Source organism: Delphinus delphis, chromosome 3 (assembly GCF_949987515.2).
Source record: "Delphinus delphis chromosome 3, mDelDel1.2, whole genome shotgun sequence".
Classification (NCBI taxonomy): Eukaryota; Metazoa; Chordata; class Mammalia; order Artiodactyla; family Delphinidae; genus Delphinus; species Delphinus delphis.
This window is the reverse complement of record NC_082685.1, coordinates 24833296-24843146: the sequence shown is the minus strand read 5'-3', so window position 1 is coordinate 24843146 and position 9851 is coordinate 24833296.

Genomic DNA, 9851 nt, shown 5'->3' with positions numbered 1-9851 from the left:
ATCTGCCTGGAACTCAGGTCTATGCAGAGGGCTGTTCTGCTGGCCTAAGGAAGAGAAGAGAAAATGATCGTGAGATTAATAGAAAGGTTTCATGAAGCCATGGAAGAAACCGGTAGCTCTGGTCATTGCCCCTACCTAGCCTGCTACGGTTATTTTCCTTAGTACGTGGTAAAAATGGTCCTCTAATTACATCTTCAGGTGACTGTTTGCACTGTCCTACCCTAGTGGGTCCCCAGCAGTCCGGTGCTTTCCACCATGGAGGGCGGCTGGCCTGCCCAGCTTGCTCCAGTAAGATTTACCAGCAGTCTCATGTCTGCTTCTGGGCACCTTGGCCCCGGAGCCTTGGGAAACCCGCCATTTAATCTCCCGGCACTGGGGATTCTCCAGGGTGCGTGCCCACTGGCTTGGGAAATCGCAAGGGCCCGTGTGGTCTCGCTGTGGGCTTTGTGACCTCCAGCCTTCCAGACCTGCCCGCTGCAGCCGTGCCTCATCCCCACTTAACTAGCCCCTCACTCCGCCTGCCCCTCCCTCAACACCCTAGCAAATGGTGGGCCACAACCAGCTTGTTTTCTTATCCACTAACTCGAGGCTTGTGTGGAAATCACCTCTTAAAGACACTATTTAACTTATTTTCTCTTTAGTTTTTCTCTTTAACTTCAAAAGTAGCACATATGGCTTTATTTATCAAGACGTTGTACAGTAAGCTTTTGCGAGAAGGAGTTATGCGACCACTGTTAGCAGTCTGATGTGTGAAGATACCTATTTTAAATGTTTGCCAGCTCTGCAAAGGTGGTGTTGCAGCTTTAAGCTTCTAGAAGAAGAAATTCTCATTTGTCACCTACACTTGGGGTGGCAAGAACGGTGAGCCATCGAGTAGCAAGGAGCCTGCTCTTTAGGAGTCTGACTCAGGGACCAGCTTGCCCGCCTGTGGGAGTGGAAGTGCAAATACAGATTCTTGAAGCCCAAGGGAACTTGTCAGGTCCCAGTGCAACGGGTCTTAGTCAGCTCCACTCTTCCTGCTTTCTATGATACCGTCAAACCGGGACTTGGGATCCTTAGTTTAGCATTGTCCTTGGTAACTGGACTTATTGTCACAGCCCTGCAAAACCTGCCCAAACTTGCACATTAACTGAGCCCACTTTCATTTAGGGGGCATCTGTGTATTTAAAATTATTGGCCTGGTTGACTTTCTTGGTGTTACCCTTTTGCCCTCCTGAGGTTGATGGAAAGGCCCAGTTACTGGAACGGTTTTGTTTTGCAGGTCACGAAGAGAACTCCTTTAGATGCAAAATCACCTCCATACCCAGACCACCTTCCTTGACTCGCCCAATTTGGCTGTCAGCTGCCTTAAACGTTCCCACCACATTTGAATATCTTATTCTACAATGCAGTATTTTTTCCTGTCACCTTTTTTACACTTTGATGAATGATGTGCCTATTGAATCTAAACTGTGCTGCCTCTGTAAAATGTTTATGTACTGTTTGGAGATAGAAAGTGCTGTTCTTTTGAGAAATAACATTACTCTCTCCTTGGAAACTGTGGATCTGAAGATGGCTCCTGCCTGCTCACAACGTGAGAATCAGTGAAGTGTTTAAAAACTGTTACATGACAGTAAGACTCCAGTGGGGCAGTCAGTAGGAGAACATGTTCAGAGGGAAAAATCTGTCCCACCAGAATTATACCAAAGTATATTTTCGGGATGAATTTCTTATTTCTGCCCTCCTTTGGAATAAATTATTTTTCTGCTCTCTATGGAAATCTGGTTTTGGTGTTTGTTAAGCTCATTTCTGTAAGCTCTTCTGTCTCTGGATAATGCCTTTTTGAAAAATGATTTTGTAGTCCAAACGTAGCTTGGATGGATTAACCTGGCTGTGTAGTTTGAGATACCTGAGGAGTCTGGTAAGTACTGTTGTTAATCATCCAGTAAACACCTGAGTGCTTGTTGTAGCCACTGGAGGAATCAAAGATGTGGAAATTGGGTCCCTGTAAATTCAAGAGCTGGAATGCTATTTGGGGAGGTATATAATTCAAGGCCCCGTTTGACCATTGTCCATAAACACGTGGTCATGATGCTAAGCAGGTAGAGGGGCGGTGCCAGCCACAGGGACAAGCGGGAACCAGCGGTTCCTTGTACCACCTCACTATCAGAAATAGGACTGAAAAATCAAGTGGTTAAAAAGCCTGGGACGGGAACAATAATTCTGTGTTTCGGTAGCAGGCATCTCAATAATTCACTAACTTGGGGACTTTATTAGTTTTAAGAAATTTAAAATGAAAATGGATCTAAATTTTCACCAGCTCATGGCTCTTTGACAGCCAGCCAAGAATGGGTTTCCTGTTTTGCAGTTTGCACTTTTCTATTCCTCCCAAACTATCTGAACTCATTGCTTTGCTATTCTTATGACCAAAGAGAGTTTCAAGTTGACATGACTCTCCTGCTTTCATTTCTTTCTTTTCCTTCATTTTGAACTTAAAGTTTTTCCTGAGAGGCAGCTCTGTACTTTACATTTCCAGCAAACAGGCCTCTTCAGCTAATTTCATGGAATCCAGAAAACAATGAAGATTTGATGTTGAGGGACCATAGTGATACATGCTAACCCCATCATTTTATAGATGAGGAATCTCAGCCCAGACAGGGAGAGTTACTTTCCCAGTTTAACATAGCTGGTCAGAGGCAGATGGGGGAGTAGGATCCGTGTTTTCTAATTTCTGCTCTAGAGCACTTCTTCCTTGTACCCTGCCTCTCTCAGAGTTCCACTGGCCAGGAGCCAGCTCTGGGGCTTGGGTGGGAGGGAAGAATTATGCCTTTGTGGATGATCAAGCTGTCTCTCATCGGAGCAACTTACTTGATCCTTAATCATTATTTGTCATCTAAGAAACCAATGCTGGTGGTTACTGTGGGTACATGAAAGGATGCCACAGTCTTTGAGTCCTGACCACGGTCGGGGGAGCGTGACTTGAGTGCAGCTGTGTACCCAGATTCTTCAAGTCAGGCCCTACTGCCCATCATCACTGGCGGTCAGTCTGAAACCGTTCCAACTCCCACCCTGGACTGCTTCCCAGCAGGCCACCATGGGTTTGAAGCTGAGCCTCATGTCGTCCCTAGTGTGGTGCTTCCCTTGAGTGTTGCTTTTGCCTGTCCCGAGTTCAGCATGGCATGAGCTGATAGGGAGCCTACATGGGTTCAGCACAGCAGACCTCGGCTGTGGCATGCTTGCAGCAGTGATGGAGGGCAGCTCTTGGGGGGCCCTTCTCATTCACGATCGTGGTTTGACACATTTCTGATTTAATGGCATGGTTGAAGGCAGAGGTCACAACCCTGGCTGATCCAGGTCCCTGAGTTCTGCCTTAGTCTGTCACTTTGTACGGATCCATTTTCGTACTTCTTGTTCGCTGTAAGACATTAGGGGGTGAACTGGATTACATTGCTTTTTGCACTTGGGCTTGCTTGCCATTTGGTGGGTCTTACAGACGGGTAGGGAAGATGTATGTGTTGGCTGCACTAACAGCAGTGGGAGACACAGGGACATGAGCACTGAAGGGCCTGGTGATGTGCCAGGGAGGTTTTGAAAATCCTGCTCAGTAAACTTTCTAGGGAGATAAAAGGCCCTAATAAGGCAGCAGCTCAGGCCTGAATCTAGAGGGTTTTCTCCAAACCCTACTAGGACTCACTCCTAATGAGGCCTCAGTATAAAGCCTGTGAAGAAGAAAGGAGCTCATTTCCTAGCCAGATTGGAGATCAAAGGCCACCCCCCACCCTCCCGCCCCTCCCTGCCCAAAGACTGATTGCAAGCTCCTAACAGCCAGGTAAACTCAGATATATGTTTTCTTCTCACCTCCTCCCTAATAATTGAACCATTTTGTTAAAATGACCCAGCATCTGAGATGGATGCCTGTGAATCCTATTTCCTTTGACAGTGCCCTTGCTCTAGTGCTCGTCAGGGCCCAGATTGGAAGGAGCACCATCCAGCGCTTTAAAAGGATACTGGAAGTGTGTCTCTCCTCCAAAGTCCCGGTGAACATGGTGTGGCCTGGAGATGATCATCAGACTAGGAGAAGCCCTAGCTTTGCAGTTATTCCATCACTTGCTAGTTATGTGACTTGGGTAAAATCATTTAATATCTGAGCCTCGGTTTTTTCATCTATAAAATGGGGATAATACCTGACCATTCTGCTATGTGAGGTTGTTACCAAATGTGGTGGTGAAGGTGATTTGTAAATTATAATAATACACAAAGGGTATTTTTCAAAGAAATGGTAAAATCCCTAGGACCCACTGACAGTACTTTTCTATGAAGATAGGCCCCAGAGAGGCAGCCAGCTGATTTTTTTTTTTTTTAAACATATGGTTTCCCTTTTGTTTAGTCATTTGTACTTGGGTTACAGAAAAATAAAAGGCACACACCAGGATCCAGGCCTGATCTCTGAGCAGGGAGATGGATCTCCTAGAAACAATCATAGCATAAGTGTCTAGACCACATCCTTCCTGCCCTTCCAGGCTCTACCAGCTCGTATACCAGAACGGGAGTATTTCTGGCATGCTTTTGAAGATGTAGTTCAAGGGTCATTGGTTTCTTTTAACATTCTTTTTGTTGTTTTCTTTAAACATATGATGTCTGTACCCTTATCACTGACCCAACAATTTTTTTTTATATCTTCCTTTGGTGTTGCTTGAGAAGTGGCACCTTTTTGTTTATTTCTTCTGGCCAGTTTTTTATTTTTTTTTAAGCACTGGTAGGTGTTCTGCCATGTGGAGGGAAATATAGAATTGAGAAATTATTTTAAACTGTTGCTCGGACTCATGGAAGATTTGGCCCTGGATTTCATCTTCCAAAAATTTGAAGTCAGTTGCTCCTTTATCAACTATATTTAAATTACATTTAAAAATATCTATCTGGCAGTTTAGAATGGTTTCGTCACCCCACCTCTCTATGCAAGAGCTCTCTTCTGTTTGGAGAACAAATGTATTTAAAATGGAGATGGACTCTGAAGTGAAAATTGTGTATTACTTTTTCCCCTGTCCCTTTATTTCAGTTTTCTCTCAAGAATTGAATGTATGAAGTTAATTGCAGAAAATCCATAATTTTCTAAGGAAAAAAGCACAATGTAAAATGCTGTTGTGAAGGATATTTTTTGTAGCAGAATTGATGGAAAGCAACCTTAATGTTCAACAAAAGGAGATTCTTGCATAAGCCATACTGCATACAAATAAAGGAATATCCTGGTGCATTTAATAATTTTTTCCCCAAAATATATGCCTGGAAAACGAGATTGAAAAGACAAACAGCAGAACTATTAACATGGCCTCTGGATGGTAATTGCAAATGATTTTAATTTTCTTTTTCCTTTTCAGCATTTTCTCCAATGAAGCTGTGATACTTTAGCAAAAAGAAGAAACAATAAGTTTCTCTAATAACAAAAGATAATAGGATATTATGTTAAGAAGGAAAAAAACCCCACAGGATTTCAAACTTACATGCACAGAAAAAAACCTGATAGGAAATGGACCAAAATGTTGATTGTGATTATGTCTTTTACAGCTTTGTGTACTTACAAATTTTCTACAAAGAGCATGTTATTTTATAATCAGGGGAAAAATGGTGTTTTGCAGGGGAACATTGTCAGAATAGTATTAGTGCTTCCTTCAAAGATTATATAACACACACACAAATACACACACACACACTTTTATTTTAAGAGTAATTCAGGGCCCAGGGAAATGAAGTCAGCTAGATTTATTAAAACACTGAAGCTATTCTGAATCAATGAAAATCCACGAGTTCACACAGCAGTTCTGATTAACTGTTTGCACTGTGCAGGATGGAGTGCAGAGCATTCAGCTTATAAAACGCCAGCCTCCCTCTGTATAGGTGCTCACAGTGACCGCGCGGTGAAATGAAAAGGGAGCATTGATTTTGATTCTGCCCACATAGAAAAGTGGAAGCCTGGGGTATGAATGTTCTGGGGTCCCACACGGGTAGAAAAAGCCCTACTGTTCTTCCACTCCCAACTGCTCCAAGCAAGTCTTTCATTCAGGCTATGTTTCTGTTTCAGTTCAAACCCCCTCCTTGTGAAATGTATTGGCCCTTTTTTCCCCACCTCCCACTACTTCTCCCCAGCCCCCCTTCCCAGGCCAACTCCAAAACAGGAGTATTCTAGCTGAGGATGCTCAACGATGAGGACGGCTACCCATGTGAATCCAGCCAAGCTTCTATTTAAGTTGCCATCAGGATTTTGACATGGTTTCCATAGTTTCTTTCTACTGTCCAAAGTGTGGTACTGCTGTGGGCGCCACCCCAAAATGGAACGCGAGGAGCAGATGTTTTGTAAAAGTAAGCGCTGTGTCTGGGGAAGTGTGAGTTAAGCTAAGTGTGACTTTGCAAGCCGTGTAAGGTTTTCAGCAACATTCAACAAGTATTTTCAGCTCCTGTTCTTTGTCCTGAGGTTACCTGCTTGAGACACTGGTAAGCGGAAGAAACTCAGCCTGTGACCTCGAGCTGAGAGTTTAGCAATGGACCTCAGTGTAGGTGCAGTATCTTAGCAAGTACAGGTTGCTGGGTAAGAGCACTAGGAACCCTTAATGAGTGGTGGAGGAAGGCTTTTTAAAGGAAATGACCTTTAAGGGGAAACCCAAAGGATGAGTAAGAGCTAGGCAAACAGGAGTGAGTGAGGTGTTCTAGGCCGATGAGTGATGAAGTTGTGGGAATCTAGGAAAGGGAGAGGTGTCCTGGATTATGGGAATAGGAGTGAAATGAAGTCAGAGAAGTAGCTGCACTGGGGCCATATTTATTAGCAGATACAGATGACTGATGGTTGTCAGAGGTGGGGGGGAGAGGTCAAGGATTACACCCAGGTTTCCTGCTGGCTGGACCGTGTAACCTTTCACTGAGATACGGAGCCATGATGAGTTCAGTCATGGACAATGAGAGTTTGCAGGTGCCTGAGATATCCACATGGACGTACCTAGTGGGCACTTTTTACATGGGCCTGGAGGTTGGGAAGGAGGACCAGGCTGGAGGTAGGGATGCTAGGCACCAGCATGGATATTACTGAAGCTATGGGTGTGGTTATGGGGGCTGAGAAGCAGTCTAGGCTGGAGACCTGAGAAGCACCCACTCTTAAGGGGTAGGCAGAGGACGAGGGGTCTGTCTATAAATGACATCATTAGTAAACCCTGTGGCTTAGACAATAGCACCACCTTCACCTCCAGCTTACCAAATATTTTCACATATGTTATCCAATGAAGTAAGTGGAACACATTATTCTTATTCCACAGTTGGAGAAATTGAGGTCAACAAAGGTTACATGACTTAGCCAATGCCACCCAGAGGTCTATAATACGTCAAAGGTCATCACATTCCAAAGGTTTTTTTTGCCCCTTCAGCGGGTATGGTTACAGGGCCTCCAACCTTCCTACTCATCCACACCCAAGCCTCTTCCCATCTCTGAGATCCGAGAGCTCTTTTGCAACTTCTTTTTTTTTTAGTTTGTGTTTTTTCCTTCATTGTTATCAGTCCTATTGCTAATGATAATAGCTAGCACTTATGTAGCAGTTGGGTAAGCAAGACGTTGTTCTAAATGTTTCACATATGTTAACGTGTTTAATCCCCACAATAACCCTGTTAGGTAAATACTACGATTATCCCTATTTTACAGATGAAAAAATTGAGGCCCAAGGCCACAAGCTGCTACATAGAGGTAAGGGGATTTAAACCCAGAGGAGTCTGATCGCAAGGTCCCGGGCTGCTGCTGAGCCTCCATGGCATTTTGTCCCAGGGTAAATTTCCTCACGTGACCCTTTTGGGGTCTTGCAGTCTTAGCTGCTTCCCCGTGGTTTGTTTCTATGGTACCTGCGGTAAAGGAGTAGCCCACACCTACACCTGCATGTCTGAGGGAGGGGGTGCGCTTCCTGCTCTCCGCTGGCATTTCTGAAAAGCAGGGTCACCAGTGGAATTTTCAGGCATAATGTAGCACATGCACAGCAAGTGCGGGTCTGGGCAAAGCATCGTCTCCTCTCTCACCTCCCTTTGCCTAGAACACCTCGCAGCCTTCTCATCTTGCTGTGTTGACTGGAGACAGGCCCTGGGGGCGCTTTCCTACCTCCTCCCTTCCTAAATTGTGCCCCCTCTGGGTTCCCACAGCAACTGTGGCTGATTCCTGTCATCACAGCTGTGTAATTTACAGGTCTTTCCCCCTGCACAGCAAAAAAGCTTTGCTGTGCAGCATCTCTGGCTTGTTTGTTTCAAGTGTTTGATCTCTACAACCTTGCACTAAGTAGTTACTGGATAAGAGTCCTATGGGTGGCCAGCTTTCAAATGCACATTTTGTAAATTCCATTCTTGGGATACTGAGTTTGCTTAAAGCAAAGGTACAGTGGTCTGACCTAGAGCTCTAAGGTCTTGGTGAGCCAGCTGCTTGGGTGTGGGACATGTGCAGTCAAGCAGGACCCCATGCAGAGAAGGGTCCCACACCTGGTTTAATGTTCTGCTTTTGTTGCCATGAAATTCTTACTAATTTTTGAACAAGGGCTCCCTGCATTTTCATTTTGTACTCGGACCTGCAAATTATGTAACTGTTCTGTAGGCTGGAGTGTGTCCTTCTGACCGCAGTGGGTCCTAATCAGAGTATTACACAAATATCTGCACACCCCCTGAAATCACCTGCAAAATTAGGTGTGTGTATACTTGTGCGCTTTTTTCTGGGGAGCAAGTCTATGGCTTTTATCAGACCCCTAGGGAAGTTCAGAGCCATTGTTATTAATAATGACAACAATAGCTAACCTTCACTTAGGCTTGTTGTGTGCCAGACTCTAAGGACTTTACCTGTGTTGCCTTACGCCTCACCAGAGTGTAATTGAGTTGGGGCAGGGCAAGAGCAGTATTGTACATTTTCCTCCTTTCTAATACTCCCTACTCCTCTGTTCCCCAACCAGAGGAGAGAAGAAAACCACCGACCTGGTCCTCCCTTCTTTTATGGACTTGGCAGGAGCCTGAACCTTTGTTTGGAGGAAAGGAGAACCACCCCTTACTTTGTCCTGAACCACCCTACTCCCAAGTTCCCCAAAGGCGACTTCTCTTTTGCCAGACTGGGAAGAGGTGATTGGGTACGTGGGCAAGAAGCCTCTTCATGTCAAGCTGACTGGTTATCAGGGCACCAAGAAGGAGCTGTAGCCAGCTCACCAGGACTTCTGCCACCAGAATCCTGACGTAAGCCTGAGTGGTGGGTGCACCGCCCAGGTTGCAGGGAGCTGATGCCCTTAGGATATGTATGGAAAGGCCAGCAGCCCTGCAGGAGCCTAGATGGGCACTGAGTTATGGGGGTAGATTAATGAGACTTCCTCCTAGTACTGCCCTCTTAACACAGGATAGAGTCCACAGCTGGCATTCAGGTTTGTTAATGTGCTCTATGTCTCACTGTGACTGGAGTGTGAATTCAGGTACATTGCACCCATTTATTTTATGCATCTCACTCTTGGGCTGGACCTTGTGAAAACAAGCTGGAAACTCAAAACTGGTGAGCACCATCCTGGTTTTGCTGTAGCATGAGGGAAATTTATGACCTTGTGAATTTATGGGGTGGGGGGGACCTTGGATACACAGGACCCCCTCACTTCACCCTCAGTTCTCTGAACTTTTTATTATTGTTTGTTTCCTTTAGTGACGTTTTCTGGACTCTTTACTTCCTGTGTTTAGAAATCCAGCTTCACAGTTTTACACCAGGTTGGGCCTTTTGGAATGTGCCTCTATTTGTAGTTCAACAAACTGTTATCTGGCTACAGGTCTTGGTTCCTACTCCTTATCAGTCTGTTCCTCCGCTTTCTGTTTTTATTGTCCTATTTCTGGCCTCCCCA